This window comes from Gopherus flavomarginatus, chromosome 4 (assembly GCF_025201925.1).
Source record: "Gopherus flavomarginatus isolate rGopFla2 chromosome 4, rGopFla2.mat.asm, whole genome shotgun sequence".
Lineage (NCBI taxonomy): Eukaryota > Metazoa > Chordata > Testudines > Testudinidae > Gopherus > Gopherus flavomarginatus.
In genome coordinates, this window is record NC_066620.1 from 56,483,056 (window position 1) to 56,508,244 (window position 25,189).

At 42.1% G+C, this 25,189-nt stretch overlaps 1 protein-coding gene across 9 annotated transcripts in view; it reads right to left on the minus strand.

Moving 5' to 3' along the window:
* The window catches only part of ENAH (ENAH actin regulator), a 190,547-nt gene that overhangs the window by 150,210 nt on the left and 15,148 nt on the right, over nt 1-25,189 (minus strand). The gene's annotated exons all lie outside the window — the stretch shown is intronic.

A 25,189-nucleotide genomic window follows, 5' to 3' on the forward strand; every position in this document is an offset into this window, starting at 1 on the left:
CAATCGCTGTTCTTCGACACCGACCTGTCCGATTGGGACGAGTTCCTCTCACGGGACCCTGGGGATCTTTGGTGTTTGGTGGATCTGCATCGGTAGACTGGCAATCTACACCTCAGGCTGCTGACCTGTACTGGAATCTCAAGTGGGACTGGGAGTCAGAGCTAGTCAGTCTTTGATAGAATCTCCCCAATTGAGGGGATTCACATCTCAGTGGTGGGTGAGGGCAGGTGACTAGTGACTCTGTTCCACCAATCGGTTGCAGGACCAGTGCCAAGATGTTGGAGACCCAATGGGTCTGTCTTGACACTCATGCCAGGGGTTGCATACCTCCGCAGGTCTGCGCCAGGTTACCCGTGAGCTGCATCTCTAATCCCACTGTTGGTGCCCAGGGTCCGGACACCGAAGAGAGCTTCTCTGAGCCTGCCTCCCAAAGTCTGAGGCATGACAGTTCCATGCGGGCAAATGCTGGTGAGATGTCCCTCGTAATGGGGAGGGGCGCTGCTGAGGTGGGGACACTTGGAATGGTCCCAAGGCGGGTTTACCCCAGACTTCAGTAACGTCGGAGCCAGTGTGGGTGGCACTGGTAGTGTCACAATTTCCTGGGCTGCCTGCAGGGCTTTGATGGGATTTCGAGTTGACAGAGGCCCTTGTCGCTGTCCAGTGTGGCAGGCATGGTACAGGAGGATCTTGACCACTCAACATGAGCTTGGGCCTGACTCCCTGCTGGAGGTGTCGAGCTGCCCATCACAGGTCCTGGCTCTCCTCTGGCCCTCTCCTTTCCCTTATGGGAAGTGGGAGATCTTTCCCTCAAGGACCTCTTGGGCTTCTTGGCTGAGAAATCAGTGCTGGCTTGTCCAGTTCCAACATCCAGCACCCATGCTGACCAGTGTTTCTGGAGCTGTGACCCAAACTCCCCTTCTGATTCCAAGGAAGTCCTCCCTTGGGGACCACAGTGGAGCTGCTGGTGCCTCCCTCTGTCTGCTATGATAGGTGGTCCAGGAATTGGGCCACAGGAAAGGTGACCAGTGGTGTTGCTGAGATCGGTACCACTTGGGTGGGATCTGATGCCGAGATGGTGGAGAGTAGCGCCAAGCCGGAGATCAGGGCGTCAGAGACCTTTGAGAGATCAGTGATCTGTGCCGTGGAGTTGGTGACCGTTGCAGAGATGAAGGCAGCCAGTACCAGGAGGGTGGACATTGATGTCATGAGGTCAGCATTCATGCCCAAAGGCCGCGGAGCCCAAACACAGAGCCAACGATCTGGGCCTCTGGGTTAGAGACCGTGGTTGCAAAGAAGCGGGGGGCGGGGCGGCGCGCGGAATTGGGGCAGCAGAGTGATTGATCAGTGCCATGCCTCCAGGAACGAGCAGCTCCTGAGTGCCCATTGTGTTGGGCCCACAGAGGGCTTCCCATTTGAAAGAGGAGCCTTTGGTGCCTCTGCAGCTGACTGGAGATCCTGTGGTGTAGGCGGTACTGGTAGGGCCTCCAGCATTGAAGGCACCATCAGATGCATGGGTCCCCTACTGCTCCCCAGAGTCAGAGGATTCCTAGTTGGCCTAGGAGCCCTTGGTGGCGAGGCTGCCCCTTGGTACTCCAGAGATGGCAGGTGGCCCGACATCGGACCTTTGCCTGCCATCCCCTTCCTGTCTTTGCTTGGAGCCGGAGAGCTCCCTCACTGTTTCTTGTGAGGTTTTCGTGGTACTGGTGACGATGAGTGGTGCCAGGGTGAGGTTGGTGCCAGTGGAGCATTCTGTACTGATGCAGACATGCTCAGTGCTGAGTCAGAAAGGGATGGCTTCAAGGCCAGTCTAAGAGTCACTTTCATTAATAGGGCTTTTAGATGGATGTCTCTATCCTTCTGAAAGTACCAATAGCGTAACCTTGCTTAATGGTACTGGCTGGTACTTTTCCTTGCCCTATGTAGATGGTAACAAGGCTTGGTCAGAGCCATGTTTGCCTTTATACAAACTTCTAGACTTTCCAGACTTTGAAGTTATAAATATTGGATATGTACTTGATTCTAGGTAGCATCAGTGAAACATTTGGTCAGTTTCTTAAGAAAGGACTATTCTGAGTAAGTGCCCAATCAAGAAACACTTAAACTGACAATTGACCTTGGGAGACTCCAATCCACATCTGAAGAGCCTTCCTGGGAATGTTCAAGGTAACATGTGAGCCATGGCTGTTGCCTGAAAACTGAGTCATGCAAGAACATGTGACTTGCCCATGTGACTCCAAACTCCATCTTGCTGCTGTAATTTTCCACAGTAGGAACAAAGGGGTCCTTCCACGTGGCAAAGGATATAAAAAACCCTGGAAACCCCTCCTTTTGTCTTCAATCCTGCTTCTGACCTCTGGAGGAACTATGCTTGAAAGGGGAACTCTGAACAAAGGACTGAACAACCAATCCAAACTGGGATGTTTGTACTCCAGAGACTTGATTGGTTTAAATCAGCAGTAATTCCATCAAGCCTGAAACAAGCCTGAACTAAGAACTTTGCGACTGTTGTATGTATTTGATTCCATTTAACCAATTTCAATTCTCATCTATATTTCTTTCTTTTTTATGAATTAACCTAAAGGATTGGCAACAGCATGATTTGTGGGTAAGATCTGACTGGTATATTGACCTGGGTCCGGGGCTTGGTCCTTTGGGACCAAGAGAATTTTTTTTTCCTCCCCTCCTTTCTTTTACTGGGGTATTGGTTTTCATAAACATTCATCCCCATAAGAAGTGGTGTTGGTGGTGATATTGGGAAACTGGAGTGTCTGAGGGAATTCCTTGTATGACTTCTGCTTAGCCAGTGGAGTAAAACCAAAGTCCTCTCTGTTTGGCTGGTTTGGTGTGCCTTAGTAGTGAAGGACCCCCAGCTTTGGGCTGTGACCGCCCTGCTCTAAGCAATTTATCCTGAATTGATACTCTCAGTGGTGTCCAGCCAAAGGCCACTCTGGGGAAAAGTTAACCACCAATGCTATGCACTTTACACATAGCTCTGGTTCTAAGATGTAATTTTCACTTTCAAATTCTAGCAACAATCTTTCACGTTGATCATATTTAGTTTAAGAACAGACTACAGGACTGATTTCTTTTATGCCATGAGTGCACTCCTGTAGTTGATTAACGGCATACATATAGCCTAAAGTAGTTTAAAAATAACCCTCATGTAGTCAAATGCCAAAAAGATGATGCCATTTAGATATTTCACTTAACTGGTATCGCATACACATTTTATTTTTCCCTCCATTATTCTAAGCCTGTAAACTCCCTCAAATACAATCTTTAAAGCCATGAAAAAGCAATCCTATCACTGTAATGAAGTTGCTTTAGAGTTTACTGCACAGGAATTAAGTAATTCAAATGTATGTTTTTCAGAGATAATACAAATTTCATTTTGCATGTGCACATACTACTTTTTTTGCTGTTACTGGTTTAATACCTTAGATCAGGGGTCCCCAACGCGGTACCCACAGGCACCCGCTGGGGCATCTATGTGCGCCTGCGTACTGGCCGACAAGCATCCGCCGAAATGCCACCAAAAAGTGGCGTTGCTGCTGAAATGCTGCTTATTTTTGGCGGCATTTTGGTGGTGATGCCTCTTGACGTTGTTGCCGCTTCTTGGGGCATTTCGGTGGATGTCTGTCTGCTGGCCATGGTCCTCGGTGGCTCACCGTCCGGTGCCTGCCATCTGGAAAAGGTTGGGGACCACTGCCTTTTGGGGACCACTGCTTTATATACGCAACGCAGAAGCTATTCTTGGGTTGAAAAGAAAGTTTTCTGACTTGTGTGTAAAATCTTCAACATTACATTACATAATGTACTTTTTTTTTTCTATTTCTTGTTTGTTTTGGAAAAGTAGCTAGTACCCTTTATTTCAGTACATGGTTTAAATGATTACAGACAAGTTGTACAATACAGTATATGGCAGCCTAATGTGTGCATACAACTTGAAATAGGGTAGTGAACAAGCAGAAAGGCTTTGAGACTAGCTGTACCCCCTCCAATATTGTTTTAAAATGTGCCTTCACTGGGGAAGAGAAGAAAATGAAATAAAATCCCACCTTTAAAATGGCATCACAAACAGCAGAACTGTTTTATTGCACGTAGTGAACCACATGGCTCAGGCATTTGAGAGCTAACACAAAGGTTATCATCACACAGCTACTCACTTCTGACAAGAATGAAACCGAATACCATATATTGAAAGTCATTCTATACCTTTCCCCTTAACATAAACAAAGAAAGGAACAGTCACACAGTTCACTCAGGGAAACAAACACTTGAAGTGCCTCATTTTGGATGCATTATACCCTCACTCCTGCAGGGTGGTATACACTCGCTGCCCAGAATTTGGGCGTTTATGAGTGGGGGCTGGTGTCAGGACTACAAACATACCTTCCTTGTCATTTCAACCTCTGTTGTATTTTTCTCCCCATCCCTTCAAGATCAGCACTGTCCCACCTTTCTTCACATCCACTATTGCACCATGTCTTGTGTCACCGGAATGCCCTCATTGCCATATTAATAGCCTACTCTATCAGCCCTGGCCCAGTAACTGTTCTCACCCTTTGTACCTCATGCTTTCAACTGGTGACTGGTCTGCAGAGACCAAGCCATCCTTCCCCTCCTCCTACTGCTGAGCTCTCAGACCCACCTCACACCTTCTGAGACTGCTGACAATCAAACTCCTGATTTCACTGAAGTATCTCATGGTAACTGCCCCCCACTGACTATCACTTATCTACTCAAGTAACTACTCACTACATCTCCATCATTGTCAAACTGTTTGCTGAAATCAGCTCTCTCACTGACAGCTGACCTCTCTCACATCTCATGTCATTGACTGCTTATTGACTCTCTGCCATTATTTGGTTTGTCCCCATTTCTTCACTGCTCTTATGTTCTACAATCAAGTCACCTGCCACTCGAAGGCTCTTCCACACCTCTCTTCTGTATCATAGCATCTACCATCCTCCTGCTTCCACCAGCCCCTACTCTCCCCCTACTGGGTCCAATTCTTCATCTTTGTTATTCTCACCCCTCTACATTTCTCAGCTGGTCCTTGTCCTCTCTCCATCCTCCTCCCACCCACACAAATCCAGATGCAATTCCATAATTCTTCTTTTCACCTCCAGTGACATCTGCCCAAGCCCTGGCCTTTACCTGCACTCTCCTCCTCCTCTCGCACTAGCTTTCCTCCTCTGGTGTAATTTTAGATCCTACAGACAATGCTCCCTTCTTTTGGTGTCTGGAACGTCTGTTCCATGTCTCAAACAAATTAGAGCCATCCACAATATCACCTTTTAGCTCTCAGAGCAGGACCCCTCTAACAATGTAACAGGGGTAGGCAACTTATGGCATGCGTGCTGAAGGCGGCACGCGAGCTGATTTTCAGTGCACTCACACTGCCCAGGTCCTGGCCATCAGTCCGGGGGGCTCTCCATCTTAATTTAATTTTAAATGAAGCTTCTTAAACATTTTAAACAATAGTTTAGTTATACATTACACACTTATAGAAAGATCTTTTAAAAACGTTAAAAAGTATTACTGGCACCCAAAACCTTAGATTAGAGGGAATAAATGAAAACTCACCACACCACTTCTGAAAGGCTGCTGACCCCTGCACTATAATGTCTGCAGCTACCCCTCAGCTCAGACTCCTTGTCCCAGATCAGATTGCACCTGGGGTGCTAGGCTTCTCCCTCATTCCCGCTGCTCTCTTCCCACTCTTTTCTGAACAGCACTGCATCTCCGGTCAACTTTCCCTACTCACCAAAGTGATCACTCAGTTGACCTAGTCTTCACACGCTGCTGCTCTCTGATATATTGCTGAATTTCCCCTTGGACCACCAGGTGGTCTCTTTCACCCTTGCCCATTTGCCTCCTTGCTCTCACCCCTACCACCCGGTCCTTCTGCAACTGCAAACTGATCAGTGTTGATGGCTTCTCTTCTGCTCTCAACCATTTCCTTCCTTTCTTCTATTGACAAGGTCTTTGATATTCTCTGCACCCTATGCTCCTCCAACACCTTTTCCCCAGTCTTCCAAGGCAAAGTCCTCCCTGCCAACCCCTACCACATCCAGTGCCAGAGCTCTGGAAGTTGAACTTCTGATAGAAGTCCCATGGACCAGCCCAACTTCTTCGAGTACAAATTCACTCTCCTTCAATTCTGCCCATTTTCCTAACTATGCAGCTCTACTTCTCCACCCTGGCTGAATCCTACTACCTGCAGTCCCTGCCTTTTTTTTTTTTTTGCACACCATCTTGGACTTCCTCTCCAGACACTCCTACCATCTGTACCCAGTCCCTTTCTGCACAGAATCTTAGATTTCTTAAGAGAAAAAAAAAATCAAGATCCAACACAACCTCCCCACTCTCTTCCCAATACAAACTCCTGCTCCTGTACTGATGTGGAAGTTTGTCTGCTCACCTTCTAATCTTCCACTTGCCCAAGTAACCCCATCTCATTTCCTAATCTCCCTTGCCTCTTTCTCAACCTCTTACTCTCCTTCAAAATACAAGCATGCATTAGTGTCTCTACCCTTGACCTTACTTGCCTCTGCAGCTAACCCTGCTCCTTCTACACACACTGTGACATTGCAGTCTATATGGTTTTATAAAAATATGTTAATGAGTGAATATAAAGTAACTGGAATATGCTTCATGCAAAAGGAATCTTGTAAGGTATCATTACAAAGCTTATAATCTACTGAGTGTGATCATCCTATTTGTATAAATGTACCACTCTTGTATCTGAACCTAGAAATATGAAATATAACTGACGGCCTATTGTAATTATGCAAAGTGTGGGCCATTAATGGTGGTTGGGAATCTTGATGACTCCCATTAACCAGGACAATTGTCTGCAGATGGGTGTGTTTTACCTGTAAGTCTTCCTGTATGTGTGTGTGCCGGCAAGTGGGCAATGAAGTCTTGCAGTGGGATGTGATCATGTCACCTGAACTGGAAGCCATCTTTAACCTGGTGTCTTTCCATTGAGAGGGAGGGAGTGGGAACCCAGAGAGGGACAAAGGATTCCCACCTTATACAAAAGATATATATGGGGTAGAACAGAACAAAGGGAGAAGAGGAGTCATCATGAAGAATCCCCTAACTACCACCGGAGCTGGAACAAGAGCTCTACCAGGGGAAATAATTGTGCCTAGGCCTGGAAGGTGTCCAGTCTGAGGAAAAAACTTACTGAAGAATCTCTGAGGGTGAGATTATCTGTATTCAGTTTGATTAAACATAAATTTGTGCATTTTATTTTGCTTGGCAACTTACTTTGTTCGGTCTGTTGCTACTTGGAACCACTTAAATCCTACTTTCTATATTTAATAAGTAAAAAGTGATTTTAACTCCGAATATGTATTAATTCCTGGGGGAGCAAACAACTGTGCATCTCTATCAGTATTATAGAGGGTAAAAATTTATGAGTTTACCCTGTACAAAGCTTATACAGGGTAAAACGGATTTATTTGGGTTTAGACCCCATTGAGAGTTGGGCATCTGACTGTTACAGACAGGAACACTTCTGTTAGCTGCTTTCAGGTAAATGTGCAGCTTTGGGGCAAGTAATTCAGACCCTGAGTCTGTGCTGGAGCAGACAGGAGTGTCTGGCTCAGCAAGACAGGGTGCTGGGACCCCGAGCTGGCAGGGAAAGCAGGGGTAGAAGCAGTCTTGGCACATCGAGTGGCAGCTCCCAAGAGGGTTTCTGTGATCCAACTCGTCAAACACACACACCATCTCAATCATCCTTCTTCCATTCATCTCCCAAGTTCACTGATTGCACCATCCACAACTGCTTTTTGGATTTCCACTCCTCTCATTTTATTCTGGAAACTCTTCCAATCCTGCTTCTAACACTTGCACACCACTGAAACTGCTCTCACTAAAGTCTCTAAATCTCTATTTCTAGCCAAATCCCCAAGCCGGTACTTCATTCTCATCAAGCTTACATGCTTTTCCATGCCACTCCTTATACACAGGGAGCCCCTCCCATGTGCATCTGCAAAATCACCTCATTGGCTTCCTTCAAACCCCTCTTCTGCTGCCTACAAATAACTTGACAATTATTAGCTATCTGATGCATGGCGACTGCTGCTTATCATACTGATAAGTGTTGTTTCATAGTTACCTTATGCTCCCCTTGATTTTTATTCTCCTGTTGTCTATTGTCTTATACTAAGATTGTGAACCCTTGAGGGTATATGGGTGGCCCTCCTCTTGTGTTTGTACAGCAACTAGCCAATGGAGCCTTGATCTATGACTTGAGCCTCAACAAGCTATTGTGATACAAAATGATAAACTTAGACACCCATGAGGTTTCTGAATGCTGAAGTTCCTCTGATAATGTACTACAAAGTACCAATGTTTGGCTTCTATCTTAAATTTAAATTCAGATGTGCAACTAATGTACTTCTGATCCAATACTCTTCATTTTTTTCCTCTTGCTGTTTAAAAGCAAGCAAATCACCAGGGCTTGGTCTACACTACAGACTTATGCCAGTATAACTACGACACTCAGGGATGTGGATTTTCCACACCCCTGAGCAATGCAGTTATACCGACCTAACCCCCAGTGGAGACAGTGCTATACCGACCTCTCAGGGAGGTGGAGTACCTACACTGATGGGAGAAGCTCTCCCATCGGCGTAGACAGCATCTTCACTAAGCGCTATAGCTGCATCGGTGCAGCTGCAATGCTGTTATGTGTAGACAAACCCAAGATGGTATAACACAGGGAATTTCTAATGGGTAAGCAAGTGGACTGGATTACAAGTTTCTTCCCATCATAAACTTACGATTCTAAGACTTAATATAATACAAAGCCTGGATGCTTGTCCTGGCAACTATATTACTCCCCAGCAGGTTACAAGATAGCTCAAAAAATCTATACAGAAAACAGAAATAATAGGTCAAGGTAACTGCTTTTCATGGGCCTGAAACCAAAATTTTGCACCATCGAAGCAAAAAGCACAGCTAAACAGGGACCATAAATAACAATACTGAGTTGACATGAGGAAAACTCATAAGACCATGTAAATAGATGCATGTATTGACAGAGAAAGTGATTCACAGGTGTCAGGTAAGCGGCCAAGTTGTTGTTTTAAGAAACCTGAAAGAAGACTTGACACACTGATCTCACACAATGTGCTCCTCCTTGTCTTCAGAGCCACATTTTAGGTTCATTCCCCAACCCTATGTCAGGAGACATAAAATTGAAGATTTAGATGGTTGCTACAGAGTTACTGAAAGCAAGTTCTAAATACTGACACACAGTACTAAAAGAGATTCAGAGAACTATGAAAAAATGTACAGAGCAGGTAGGTAAGAGATGAGATGCACCTGTCTCATCAGTCAGTACAGCTGTGAGATAAGCCACAAGTACTGCTAATTATCTCTCAGTTAGTTATAATCCATTCCAAGTTATTACAAGAGAAAGATGCTTCAATTCAAAAATTCCTCTCAGCTGAGATATTTTGCTCTAAAAAAACAGTTTAGTGTATACTATATTAGAAGAGACAGAATGACTAGCAATTACAAAATCTTGCTTAATATATTAGCCTCTCCAAGAAAATCTGAATTTTAATATGCAGATTATTGCTACTTTAAAAATAGGGTTTACAATCTCATAGTATTTTGTATACCTAATTCTTGGAGAAATTTTATGAATTTAAGGAACATGGAGAAGCTCAAATATTTTAAGCTCAATACAAACACGACTATAATCCAGTATAGTGTGTTCACTAAGGTTTTTCTAATCACATCATAATTTAGCAGATATAATTCCTTTAAAGGTACTGCCGCTCCACCACCCAAGCCCAGATCTTGTGATAAAGTGTGCACAGCTTCCAGCTCCGACAAATTCCATTGTGACTCCTGCCATTTACTCAGCCTCCTCCAAAAATCTCCAGCATTCCAACATCTAATAATAGTAATGTATTTAGATGTGCAGCCAAAAAAACAGGAGAAAGGCTGCAGAATTACTCCATCATCAGGAAAAGGCTACTAAGTAGAACAGACAGGCCTGTCACCAGAGCTGATCTGGAGAAAGAAGGGTGTGTTGTCTGACAGAAGCTAAGATACTGGATGTGGACCTGAGGCTGAAGAGGATCCTAGTGAGAGCAGAAAAGAATCTACTGATTGTCCTTCATGTGGGAACGAATGATACTAGAGTCTCACTGGAACTTATCAAAGGAGACTATGGCATGCTGGGGAAGATGCTTAAGAAAATGGAGGCTCAAATGATCTTCATCAGGATTCTGCCTATCCCTACATAAGGGGAAAGGCGGAGACACAAGATGACTATCAACAGATGACTCAGGCAGCAGTTGCTATAAGAAGGGCTTTGGGACCACTGTGAGTCATCCATGAACAAAGGACTGTTCTCATGGGATGGACTCCACCTGAGGGAGGAAAATAGAATTCTGGGATGGAGGCTAGAACAACTAATTAAAAGAGCTTTAAATCAGGGAGATGTTCATGTAATCTGCATGCCTATTTTAACATTGAGAGGGAGGAAAGTCAAAAAAGAAAGGATACAGCAATGGAAAAGAACAGCAGTGGATAGTAGAATGGACATTAAGAGGAAGGATAGCACAGATACTAGTCAGATAGGTGATCCTGGTAGTAGATTGACTGTATCCAATCGGGTGAAAAACGTGGGTCAAAGCCAAGCAGCAACAATTCAGATCATTGTACACCAACACAAGGAGCCTGGGTAACAAAATGGAAGGACTAGAACTACTGGTGCAGGAAGTGAAGTCAGGTATTACAGGGATAACAGAAACATGATGGAATAGTAGTCATGACTAAGGCTACATTTTAGTCAAGTATTTTTAGTAAAAGTCATAGGCAGTAAACAAAAAGTCATGGCCCGTGATCTGTCCATGACTTTTACTATATACCCTGAACGAAAACTTGGGCCGGGGGACCGTGGGTGCTCAAGGAGGTAGACTGGAGGTGCTACAGGTGCTGTGGGGGTGGCTCGGGACCCCTACTTGTGCTGGGGGCGGGGGAGAGGGAGGAGAGTGGCAGTGCATGGCCCAGGACTCCAGCTGGTGCTGGGAGGTGAGGCCAGTGATTCCTAACTTCCCAACTAGACCCCCTTGGGGTCTGTGGTGATGGATTCTCCTGCACTGGAGTCTGACTATGCAGCAGGGGGCACATTCCTTGCTGATTCAAGCTGATGTAAGGGAAGTTCCCTGGCTTGGGTCCGACTGGGGTCTCATGGCTTTCTCCATAAGGTACTTGCAGAGACAAAGTGCCCATCCTTCTTGGGTACAGCTGGGGAATAACCAGCAAATATTGCACCGAGCCAAGATGTGAGCTTACCCCAGGTAATAGAGGCAGCGCTGATGGTCTTCAGTGATCGAGGATAGTGGACAGGGGGCACAGAGTTTGAAGCCCAAAGTCCTGGGCATAGTTTGGTACCGGAACAGGGCAGACGGGTCCACCATATGTAAGGCCCTACCAAACTCAGCCATGAAAAATGCATCATGGACTGTGAAATCTGGTCTTTTGTGTGCTTTTACCCTATACTATACAGATTTCACAGGGGAGACCTGCATTTCTCAAATTGGGGGTCCTGACCCAAAAAGGATTTCAGAGTGGGCTGCTGGCAGGTAGCTCATCTCTGAAGGCAGCTCCCCACCAGCAGCAGTGCAGAAGTAACGGGGGTGGAGGGGAAGAAGTGTTGTGGTACTGCTACAAGAACCTTACAAACCTCCTCCACACACAACTCCTTTTGGGGTCAAGACCCCTACAATTACAACAATATGAAATTTCAGATTTAAAACAACTGAAATAAGGGATTTTTTAAATAGCAAATTTCATGACTCTGAAATTGACCAAAATGGACCATGAATTTGGTAGGGCCCTAACCATAGACTAATCTAAATTTAAGTAGCGTTCAAACTAATAAAATCTATTAAAAACTATTAAAAACTACTAAAACTATGAACCATTTACATCTTGACTGATATTGCAGAACGACATCAAAATTGTGGACACTAAGGGTTCCAACCTAGACTAAGTGGCAATGAGAAGGAACCAAAGAGCCTGTCAGTCCACTCTTCCCTTTATCACCTCGGTTGGAGACACAAGGTGAGCCGGGGGCGGGCACAGGCACAGACCAATGGACGCTACTTTCAAATTCCCAGGTGTATGGTGAGCATGCATAACCCACAGTGGAATAAAATAGGGACCATCACTCAAAGTAGTAGTTCTGGTTAACTCAGACAGTCCTGTGCTGAGAACCTGCTGAATTTCAGTAGCCTTCTGGTCCCAGCTCTAAATGCATACATAGAATTAATCAAAGCTTTCAAAGACTCATATGGGGCTTCAAAGACTCTTCAGCGATTCCTGAATCTACCTAGTAGGTTTCTTAGGGATGCTGTCCCTTCTGCCTCCAGGATACCTGTACCCACTGTGACAGGGTCAGGCCAGATGGCTACAGGAGAGTGTTAGAAGGCAGATATATTAGTCCCAGATTAAGGAGATCTCTTTTCCCTGGGTAAGGTAACAGGGGCAGTTCCAGAACAAGCAGGAACTTGATGGAACCAATTAAGGCAGGCAGGCTAATTAGGACACCTGGAGCCAATTAAGAAGAAACTGCTAGAATCAGTTAGGACAGGCTGGCTAAACAGGGCACCTGAGTTTAAAAAGAACCTCACTTCAGTTTGTAGTGTACACTCAAGGAGCTGGGAGCAAGAGGCATTAGGAGCTGAGAGTGGGAAGGCCTATTGCTGGAGTATTGAAGAGTACAAGCATGATCAGACACTAGGAGAAAGGTCCTGTGGTGAGGATAAATAAGGTGTTGGGAGGAGGCCATGGGGAAGTAGCCTAGGGAGTTGCGCAGCTGTACCAGGAGGCACTCTAGACAGCTGCAGTCCACAGGGCCCCAGGCTGGAATCCGGAGTAGAGGGCGGGCCTGGGTTTCCCCCAAACCTCCCAACTCCTGATCAGACACAGGAGGAATTGACCTGGATCTGGGCTGTTCCCTGACCCATATGGTGAATTTCGGAGGCGAACAAATCCACCAATAAGCACAGGACACACCAAGATAGAGGAGGAACTTTCACACCATTATCAGATCCTGTCAGCATTTGTGTCTAATGGTGTCATAGGGTACTGGGATCAGGCTCTTATAGGGAGACATCGGTCATGGACCACTTGCTTTCCACATCTTTGTGTAGGTGGGTGGGTAACATCTGAGGAATCTTCTAGAACAAGGACATCTTGCTGCCTCCTATCACTTCCCTTTCCCTCCTCTGGTATCTATCCTTCCCAGCTCTTATCAGGTGAGGCACACCTTCCCCCAAATCAAGAATTTCCTTCTCTTTATGATATTTATAGCATAGAGGGGTAAGATTCCCTTTTCTTGCTTTTGTTTTTCCTTCAAGAAGAATCTGAGGTTTGGAATCCACGTGGTAGGAACTATTAGGTGTGAGCTAAAGTGTTCCTAGTGCCCAGCAGGGTTTTTTAACCTGACTGTCCTACAGAACAAAAGGGAGACAGGACTCATTCTGGGAATGTCTGTGATGGAAAAGGAGCCTCCAGAGGAGAAGCTGTCTCCACCTGCCAGCTGGGAGGAACTACAGTCTGGGCACATAGACTAGTACAGAAGATCAAACAAATTAACCAAGGATGGCATCTCACACTACTCCGGTATGACAGCCAATAATGTGGAATTTAATTACAATGCTGCTGAGCTGCAGCCCTTCCATTCCCTTTTGTTCATTTTTAAGTTACCACTGTGTTTGTTATGGAGTATTAGTGTGCGAGTCTTTAAAAAAAAAAAATGAAGATAACACAAGGTACTCAGGAAGAAGGTAAGGGGAGAGAGAATAAACAAACCAGAAGACTGAGAAAGAAAGGTAGAGTTCACAGCTTTTTAAAATTATGTTTGCTGGCAGTGAACAGCTCTTGCTCTCGTGATTGGCCATTGTGTTGCCAGTCACCCAGTTTTGAGAGATCTCTTTGTAACTCTGTTTTGGACTTAACTATCTTGAGTAGTTTCGTATCAAATTTTGCTACCTCACTGTTTATCCTTTTTCCAGATCCTTTATGAATATGTTGGACAAACAATTTCACACAAGACACATTTCAAGATTGTGTCCATAATTTAAAAGTTGTACAAATTATAATTAACTTGTCAGCTTCATGTTGAAAGGAAGGAAGAAATAATTTAATCTAATCTATTTCTCCAGAAAAGAACACAGACTATTTCAACTTAGTTTTTTTGTGTCAGAAACTTACTGGAAATTCTTAAAGCTGTAAAGTTTAGCTTTAAACAAAGAAGAAAAGTTACTATTGGTAAGCAATTATTAAAAGCCATGGTCAGCCTCAATCCTTTTCCCAAACAGCTCTGGATAGCAGTGAGGTAGAGGGAAGAGAACTGAAGCGTCTTGGAAGGGGAGAGGCTTTTCAAAGTAACTTCAGTGTTGATATTATAGCAGCAAAGAAGAGGTTTTAAGTTATTTGGTTGTGGGGACAGCTATGTTGTGATCAGAAGAATGCTGCAGTTTCTTCCAACTTCCTCCCCCAAATAGTTATAGGACCTGCATTAGATTGTTTTGCTCTACAACATATACACAAGTGTCTCTGGAAGTACCAAACTGCTTATGAAGCGTAAAACCAAGTGTACCACAATTAAATTGGTGTGGTATGGGCTATGAAGTTAACTGCTACTTTTTGCATATACTTTTCCAAAGTTAAAGGCATTTTGTGTGTAAAATGAGAGAAAGATTAAGTAATTTTTAGTCTTGCATAGCTTCATATTGTACATCTTCAATTTCAAGTCAACAAATACAGTACTCATATGAGATTAACAAAACAATGTATGCATGTCTGCTGCAGGTTTAAAACAAATGTGCTACAAATGGATACCTTACACAAAAAGCAAAGCTTCAAGCTGTAAGAATCAGCAAAAGCAACAGTATTTCATATGCTAATGTCAATGTTTAAATTATTTACAAAATCTAATCTAAAATGCAGTTGATTTCAAACTCCAGAAGGTAAATTATCTTCAAGTGTTAACCAAAATTTAGTTCCACAACCCACTGAATTTTCACATACAAGTGTCAGTTCAGAATTAATAGTGATTACTGTCTCACAAATAGCCATAAACCCTGGAATACAACTGCATGTGCCAATGTGCAGAATCACTTAACCACAATTTCCTACATATATCTATATATATACACACACACACACACTTTTTTTGTTGTATTTTTACACACAGCACAAATTAACAAATATGCAGGTATAAGGGACAGATTTTTGCATGGTAACATATAAACCACTGAAATACATGCACCTTGTTTCGCATGCATGGCATTGTTCCCAGGCATTTTGAAATGGAGATCAAATCAACAGCCCACTAGTTCTTACTTATATTATTAAACCTAGACATTTCTTGTCTCTTATCAAGCAGTTTCATCAAGGTAGTGAAATATTCACTGAAGTACAAACTTGCACATTAAAACATTGGCTGCAGCAAAGCGCAGTGATACATTTATCCTTCAGTATCTCACTAGTGAATCTGATAAGATCTTAGAGAAGAGACATATTTTGGAGAGTTTATATTTTCTATCACTTTTGTCCCCATCTCATGTCCCCTGTGGAAGTCAAACTAGGCTACTAAACATTACATTTTCAGTTATCTATCTTGTCACTTGTCCATTACTTAAGTGTTTCTTTTGCAGCCTACATAGAAAGAAAGTAATCTCCCAAACAGCACGCTACATTTATTTCAGAATCCATCTAGAGACAGGTCTCTATAATTTTTTTTTTAAAGTTTCAAATTCAAATAAGTAATTAAAAGCCAATTTAAGGTTTTAGCCCAGGATTTCATATGCCACTGAAACTGAATTATTTGGCTTATTTATATTTAAATGTTTTCAGAATCCACAAACTACTACTAAACTTTTCCACATAAAAGTCTCTCCCTCTTTTGAAATCTTATGACGTTGCTTGGCAATATAATTCCACTGCCAGGAACACAACACACACCCTTTTTTGTCTGGCCAGAAATCTGATCATATTGCACAGGTGTCCTTTACATCTGAAAAAGGAAAAATGGCTAAGCAAGTACTTAAATGTAACCAGAGTTACAGCAAGCATATGAAGAAAAACATAAATGTATACATCACATTAAGTCTTCCGTCGAAACCCTGAATTATCATACTCCAAAGGGAGGTTAACATGCAGAGATATGTGCAGAGAATACAAATTTAATATATCCTGTATTAAGTGACATTCTGTTTGTTGCATAGCAACAGGAATCTGCTGCAGAAAAACAATATGGAACTTCCTTTCTTGACCTGCAAAGCTACAACTAACCATATCAGTCTTTCTGAAAAATATGGAGCCCTTTAGTATACACAACTGCAAATAACATTACAAATGTAACAAACAAGTAAGCTTGCTAAGCCCAATATTTAGCCTATTTTATGTTAGCAGAATCCTTCTACTTGAGAAGATTTTTAGAAATCAGGTTTCCATACTAATGAGTTTCATTCTTAACATACCCCAGTTCTGGCTTGCAACCTAAAGCATACTAATTCTACAGAATTTTGTCTTGGCAATTATAGTAATTTTAATAGCTCCTTTAAAAAAAAAAGCCAAATATTATTAACAGGATACCTTTCCCCCCCTCCCTCCAAAAAGGAATTAAAATACTCCAATACTAGGAAAAACTCAGAATATAGCCTAATATTTGTGAACAGTTTTGATTCTTTTTAAAATAAACCTCATAACAAAATAGTGAAATTAAGCCCAAACTACTGTAAGCTTTTTTCCTTGCCAGGGTGATTTCAAAACTTTAGATGTTTAGAGTTTCAAAGATGTCAAACTATTCCCATAGAGCAGAAAATTACTGAGTATGTCTTAAGAGTTTTTTATATTTGATTGACAGTACACTAATTCTTTTGGCAGGGGGAGAACTGCGCTCACACTACACAGGATACATTTTCAACTCAGTTACAATGATCAAATACTACCATGAATAACTATTGCTGTTTTCTGCTTTATTCTTCCTTTTATAGCCACTTTATATTATTGTGGTTATACAAGCTATATTTTAGTTATATTTTTGCTCAAAAGTATTAAAGAAAACCCCAAAGTGCTAGGAAACTCATGTTTTATATGGAACACGAAAAAGCTGAAACCCCAAATTAGATTGACACCAACTTGCCACTTCTCCTGACCGTCTCAAAAAAGGCAAGGTTGAGTTCCTCAAGAGCCAGGAGGACCAAAGCAGTCCAAAGATCAGCCAACAGCTAACATCCCCCACTACAGACATTTCTCCATGACAAGAAACAGTTATATTTCCTGCTCGGTAAGGAAATGATTTTTAAAGAGGTAGGCAGGTTATGGAATTCACGCAAGTGAAAACTGTGCTCAGTTTACTCCATCACTTAATAAATCAAGACTTGCAACAATAAGGGAAACCAGCTTTATAGCTCCTGTTAGACAAGGAAGAAGTCAGTGATTTGCAGTACTAAGTTTTGCAGGTATTTAAAATGCTTTACAGTCACACCGGCCTGAAAAAGAAAGTCTCTCTCAGTGCAGAAACAAACTGCAGAAAAAGTGACTTGTCAGATGTTTTATTAATCATTCGTATTTTTAATCTTTTGGCCATTATGGGTGAAATCCTGCAGCTAGTAAAGAAAATGGCAGAACTTCCATCAACTTCACTGAGCGCATGATTTCACTGTGTGTGTCATGAAGAATTATCAACCAAAAAATGTTATTTTTCTGCCTGAATAGTTTACTACAAGGTAAACCCAGATGTCTACAAACCAGTCTTGATTCATTAATGAATCGGTTAATAGGCCACCACCAAGTTTCTTACTCTCCTTTTATGAAGGGAAAACGGTAAGAATACAGACACGTTGGTCAGCAAGAATAGTTATTTCCTAATGTTTCACATGAAGCTAGCCAAACCACTTAATCATTAATCACTTTGCAGACAGTTGCCTTAACTCTGAATCTTCATTCTGGAAGTACTTATCAAGCCAGTCTCATTTATGGTGGTTTTCAGGATATAAGTTAAAATTAGCTAAAGATAAAGACCTCAATAAACAAAGCAAGTCATTTCTTTAAACAGGGTAGGAATACACCATAGCCATGTTTGTTTTGTTCAGAATAGTTAATTTTTTCTTATAGAATATAATACATAAATAGTCAACTTATTAAGTGTATGTTGTCTTTTTTTGTTAAAAAGTGTGTGCCAAAACTATTTAAGTAATTCCTAATGTGCCTTTTGCCTACACAGGCAGCATACAGTGGTTAGTATCAGAGTCTATAATAAAAATAGTGTTATTTCTCAACTTGCCCCAATGAATAGGTGTGAATGAATTTAAGATTGAATTTTCAATGTGCTAAACACTGGCCATTTGAAGTCAAGGGGATTACTACTATGGTCTTCAATGGAAGCAGAGTTAAATCCCTCCAGTAAGTGATTTTTTTTTTGCAGTCTTGTTTATGGGTGCCATTTTTGTGAGAAGGCCTGCTGAAAATTACATCTTGTATCTGAACCTCTACACAGTCATGCTTAGACTCTGTTTGACCTGTGGAATGCACATAAAGAGTTGGGCTTCTTTAACTAAGGATACTCAAGAGTGGACTGATTTAAATCAAGGTGATCTGAAATGGATTTAAATCACCAGGTAGGAAGCCTCAATTTAAATACTCAATTTTAATTGACTTTCCCATTTGTACTTCAGGGTATGGCTACACTTGAAATTTCAAAGCGCTGCCACGGCAGCGCTGCGGGAGCGCTTTGAAGTGTGAGTGTAGTCGGAGCGCCAGCGCTGGGAGAGAGCTCTCCCAGCGCTGCACGTAAACCACATCCCTTACGTGTGTAGCTTGCAGCGCTGATTACACTGAGGCTTTACAGCGCTGTATCTTGCAGCACTCAGGGGGGTGTTTTTTCACACCCCTGAGCACGAAAGTTGCAGTGCTGGAAAGTGCCAGTGTAGCCTCAGTTATTTTCTAAAGAAAAGTGCATTCTCATTGGCTAACATGCTGATTTACGACTACAGAGCCCTTGGCACTACATTTGGTACGTCTGTTTGCCACCTAGGAGGGTACACTATAACGATATACATTTATTTAAGCAGTTATATAGTTAATATTTTCAGATTAATTGTACATTTTCAGTAGATTAGAAAATAGTGAATGACATTGCTTATTTACTAGTTAATTTTGCTCATATTTGTGCTAAGCTGCATTAGGAAGGTAACTAATTTAATTAAATATAAAAAGCATACAAAATTTGTTTTATTGAAACAACCTTAATTTTTTTGATACATGAACTTATCAAAACGTGTTTCACTTTTACAATTAAATGATTTATTAAAGGAACAGACGGATTAACTGCAGTCAGTGAATTAAACTGATTGTCTCATTTTCAGGGGACTTAGCAAGTAACAACTTAAGCTCTAGTTACTTTCACTTTGTGTCATATTTGAAAAATTTTGCAGGCTGACCTGAAACAGTCTCCTAAGCTATTTAAGCTATTCTTCAGACATATAAACCCAGTAGATCTCATTCCCTCCTTCCTTGTTTTTATTCATAGACTGGAAAACAGACAAGTTTTCCTAATTTTTCAGCTCCCAATTTCTCAACTTCGAATGAATTAGTTCAAATGAAGAAAATATTCTTTATGCCTGCAAAAGAGGCTACTGCTCTGAAAAGCTCTTTTAGCACTTCAAAACTCTAGGTCCAGCCACTTAGCTAGTGACTTCCACAGTTTCAGTGATGTGACTTTCTTTAGAACCATCATTAGCAAACACATACTGCTTGAATGGTTCACCTCCACCATTGAAATTCATTATAATTGACATGACAGATTGGGTAATTAATAGATGCCCATGTCATAGCAGCAGTATCTTCTTCAGCAGTTAGGCATCTACCCCAATACTTTGGTTTGAGAATACTGACAAGAAAATGAGGTAGAGTCAGTGCTTCACTGATTGCTTCTTTACTGCCTGCAATTTAATTTTGTTGTTAGTTATTTCTTCCTTCAACATTTCTTGGAAGTTCTTTCCAAATTTCAGCAGTACCAGCAATACAGCAGCCACCTTTCTGCCATCTGCCCAAGGCTATGGAAATATGCTGAATATACTGACACCTATCTAACGTTTCATTTTAGACCAATGTTGACTACTTTTGCTGTGATAGTTCCATCTATTTTGTCAAGATTTTCTTCACAAAGTGACAACAAAATAGCCCAGCCCTTAATAAATACATGTTTAGTTGCAGCACTGCTGGTGGTACCAGCAGAAACTCTGAAGTTGTAGACATTGTAGATGGACGTTCATAATGCCTTATGTCTAAGATAGACCCTAAACACAAAAAAAGGAGTAAAAAAGTTACTCCTCACTATTACTCAGTGCATTGCTTTAAAAAAAGTGAGATCATAAACAGAAGATTAATAAATCATAAGGATTTAAATCTACTTAAATACTTAAGCAACATACTGAACATCTTGAAAGACATTAAAAGTAAAAATTCATAAATGTTTAATAAAACTACTTTTAAACAGGAAACATCACCTACGATGTTTGATTATGCTCAGCAATAAAAAACAATTTCAGAAGTCCAGCATTAACAGTAAAAATTTAACTGATGAATACTCCCACAATTTAACATTCCAATTATTTTTAAACACATTTTGATGTTCATAATTAATCCACACAGAACCACAAATTTATGACAATCATCTAAATTTATCATTTACCAGCATAGGAAGACATGGCAGGTAGTCCATAAGAATGATGCAAAAATAAATTTACTAACCAGTTGATCCAGATTGTTCAGACACGTTCACATCATCTTCAGTCACTGCCTTCTGAGATGTATTTTTCATAGTGCTGTTTCATTCTCACAACCAGGCCTTACATATCTTTGTTGCACTGTTTATATTTGGTATGTGGTGGTGTTTTTTTTAAACCCATAGGTACAAGAATTTCTTGAAAATATTCCCAAACAGGGTCTTGTTTACAACCTGCAGCCATGACAGGCTTTTTTCCTTCATGTCTCCGGTATTGAAAACACTTAGGGTATGTCTACACTACGAAAGTAAATCGATTTTATAGAAGTTGATTTTTAGAAATTGATTTTATATAGTCAATTGTGTATGCCCCACTAAGTGCATTAAGTTGGCAGAGTGCATCCTCACTACCATGGCTAGCATCGACTTACGGAGCGGTGCACAGTGGGTAGCTATCTCACAGTTCCCGCAGTCTCTGTGGCCCACTGGAATTCTGGATTAAGCTCCCAGTGCCTGATGGGGCAAAAATATTGTCACAAGTGGTTTGGGGTACATGTCGTCAGCTCCCCTCCCTCTGTGAAAGCAACAGCAGACAATCGTTTCGCGCCTTTTTTCCTGGGTTACCCATGCAGACGCCATACCATGGGAAGCATGGAACCCACTCAGCTCACCGTCACACACTTTAAAAGCTCACTGGCACTGGTTGCTGACTAGATCAGAACTCAGTGCAACCAACATTCTGACAAAGTGGGTATTCACCCATGAAAGCTTATGCTCCAATACATCTGTTAGTCTTTAAGGTAGCACAGGACTCATTGTCGCTTTTTACAGATCCAGACTAACACGGTTACCCCTCTGATACTTAACATTCCCATTATTATTGCTGCTTGCTGTGTGCTCCATAATATTTGTGAGAGTAAGGGGGAGACATTTATGTCGGGGTGGGAGGTTGAGGCAAATCGCTTGGCATTCAATTTTGAGCAGCCAGACAACAGGGCAATTAAAAGAGTACAGCAAGGCACGCTGTGCATCAGAGAGGCTTTGAAAACCAGTTACATGATTGGCCATGCTACGGTGTGACAGTTGTGTGTTTCTCCTTGATGCAAACCCAACCCCTTTGTTGATTTTAATTCTCTGTAAGCCAACCACCCTCCTGCCTTCGAAATAAAGTAACTATTGTTTTGAAACCATGCATTCTTTATTAATTAAAAAAAAAAAAAAAAAAAAGAACAGAGAAGGTAGCCCGGGTGAGGAGGGAAGGACACTGCCACATTGTTTTTAGTGTAGCTACACTAAAAAACAGTTTGAATGACAGCCTTCTGTTGCTTGGGCCATCCTCTGGAGGGAGTGACTGGGTGCCCAAAGCACACAACCCCGGCGTTCTTGGGGGTCTGGGTGAGAAGGCTATGGAACATGGGGAGGAGAGTAGGCAGTTATACAGTGGATGCAGTGGCAGGGGGGCGGGGTCTGTGCTCTTGCTGGCTTTCCTCAGCATCTTGCCCTGCCTCCGCTCTTTGCACTCACTTAATTCTTTCCTGGCCTCTGCCACTGAATGCTTCCATGCATTAAGCTGTGCCCTATCAGTACGGGTGGACTTCATGAGCTCGGAAAACGTGTCATTGCGAGTGTGTTTTTTCGCCTTCTAATCTGCGATAACCTCAGGGACGGAGATGATGGGGGAACGTGGAAACATTCTACGCTCTATGATTCTGGGGGGACTGTATGGTCACCTGTGCTGCTGAGTTCACCACACTGACCAAACAGGAAATTAAATTCAAAAGTTGTCGAAGCTTTTCTTGTGTACCTGGCTAGTGCATTCGAGTTCAAAGTGCTGTCCAGAGCGGTCACATTGGAGCAGTCTGGGATAGCTCCCGGAGGCCAGTATCATCGATCTGTGTCCGCACTACCCCAAATTCGACCCAGCAAGGTCAATTTTAGCACTTTTCTGAAGGATGGATGGGGGAGGAGTACAGAAGTCGATTTTAAGAGCCCTTTAAGTCAATGGAACGGGGTTGGTTGTGTGGACACATTAATTTTAAAAATTGACCTAATGTGGCTAAATTCGACCTAACCCCATAATGTAGACCAGGTTAGAGGCTGTATTCTGAAGAACATTGTTCCTTCTTTTCATTGTGTTCCACTTTGACATTAGTGTTGCTCCTTTCTGGCTGCAAACTCTGCACCTTCTCCCTTGTTACATAACTCCCCCCTCCATCCTCAGAAAAATAACAATTCCAAATCTTTGCTCATGTAACACACATGCCTTTTGCAGCTCAGTATTCTATTTTTTTAGAGACAGAAATGGAGGCAATTGAGAAATTAATGGCTCTCTCTTTTTTTTGGTATCTATCTGTATATGCAAAAGAGCAAGGCCATTTACCTGAAGTATCAGAGGGGTAGCCGTGTTAGTCTGGATCTGTAAAAGCAGCAAAGAATCCTGTGGCACCTTATAGACTAACAGATGTTTTAGAGCATGAGCTTTCGTGGGTGCATACCCACTTCCTCAGACGCATGTATCTGAGGAAGTGGGTATTCACCCACGAAAGCTCATGCTCCAAAACATCTGTTCATTTACCTGAAGTGCAACATCCAAACAGAAGCAAGGGCAGAGGAGTATTTTTCCACGAGCTAGAGTGTAAATTTCCATGTTGAGTGGAGTAACAAATATTCATAATTTGAGAAGTGAACGACTCAGAGCTCAGGTACAGAGAAACCATAAAACAGGAGTATGAGCCCACACACAGTTGGTCTCAGTGTACATAAGAACAGCTATAATGGGTTAGATCAAAGGTCCATCTAGCCCAATATTCTGTCTTCTGACAATGGCCAATGTCAGGTGCTTCAGAGGGAATAAACAGAACAAGTAATCAAGTGATCCATCCCCTGTTGCCCATTCCCAGCTTCTGGCAATCAAAGGCTAGGGACACCATTCCTGCACATCCTGGCTAATAGCCATGGATGAATCTATCCTCCATGAATGTATCTAGTTCTTTTTTGAACCCTGTTATAATCTTGGCCTTCACATGTTCTTGCAAAGAGTTCCGCAAGTTGACTCTGTATTGTGTGAAGAAATATTTCCTTTGTTTGTTTTAAACCTGCTGCCCATTAATTTCATTTAGTGATCCTTAGTTCTTGTGTTATGAGAAGGAATAAACACTTCCTTATTTACTTTCTCCACATCAGTCATGATTTTATACACCTCTATCACATCCCCCCTTGGGTCGTCTCTATTTCAAGTTGAAAAGCCACAGTCTTTTTAATCTCTTCTCATTCGGAAGCTGTTCCGAACCCCTAATCATTTTTGTTGCCCTTTACTGTACCTTTTCCAATTCCAATATAATTCTTTTTTGAGATAGGACAACCAGATCTGCACCCAATATTCAAGATGTGGGCGTACCATGGATTTATAAAGAGGTAATATAACATTTTCTGTCTTATTACACCTCTACCCCAACATAATGCCACCTGATATAACACAAATTTGGATATAATGCAGTAAAGCAGCACTCCGGCAGATCAAATCAAGTTTGATATAATACGGTTTCACCTATAACAGTAAGATTTTTTGGCTCCTGAGGACAGCGTTATATCGAGGTAGAGGTGTATCTATCCCTTTCCTAATGATTACCAATATTCTGTTAGCTTTTTTGACTGCCGCTGCACATTGAGTGGATGTTTTCAGAGAACTGTCCACAAAGACTCTAAGACCTGGTCCACACTACAGTGTTAAATCGATTTAAACAGCATTAAATCGATTTAACGCTGTACCCGTCCACACTACAAGGCACTTAAAATCGATTTTAAGGGGTCTTAAAATCGATTTCTGTACTCCTGCTCAACGAGAGGAGTAACCCTAAAATCGATATTACTATATCGACGTAGGGTTAGTGTGGACGGAAATCGAAGTTATTGGTCCCATTCTTTTACTGAGCTACCCAGAGTGCACCGCTCCGGAAATCGATGGTAGCCTGGGACCATGGATGCACACCACCGAAGTAATGTGCCCTAGTGTGGACACGTAAAATCGATTTTATAAAACCTGTTTTATAAAATCGATTTTATTTTCGATTTTACTCTGTAGTTTGGACGTGGCCTAAGATCTCTTTCTTAAGTGGCAACAGCTAATTTAGACCCCATCATTGTATATGTATAGTTGGAATGATGTTTTCCAATGTGCTTAACTCTGTATTTATCAACACTGAATTTCATCTGCCATTTTGTTGGCCAGTAACTCAATTTTGAGAGATCTCTTTGTAACTTTTTGCAGTCTGTTTTGGACTTAACTATCTTGAGTAGTTTCATATCATCTGCAAATTTTGCCACCTCACTGTTTACCCCTTTTTCCAGATCATTTATGACTATATTGAATAGTACTGGTCTCAGTACAGACACCTCAGGGACACCACT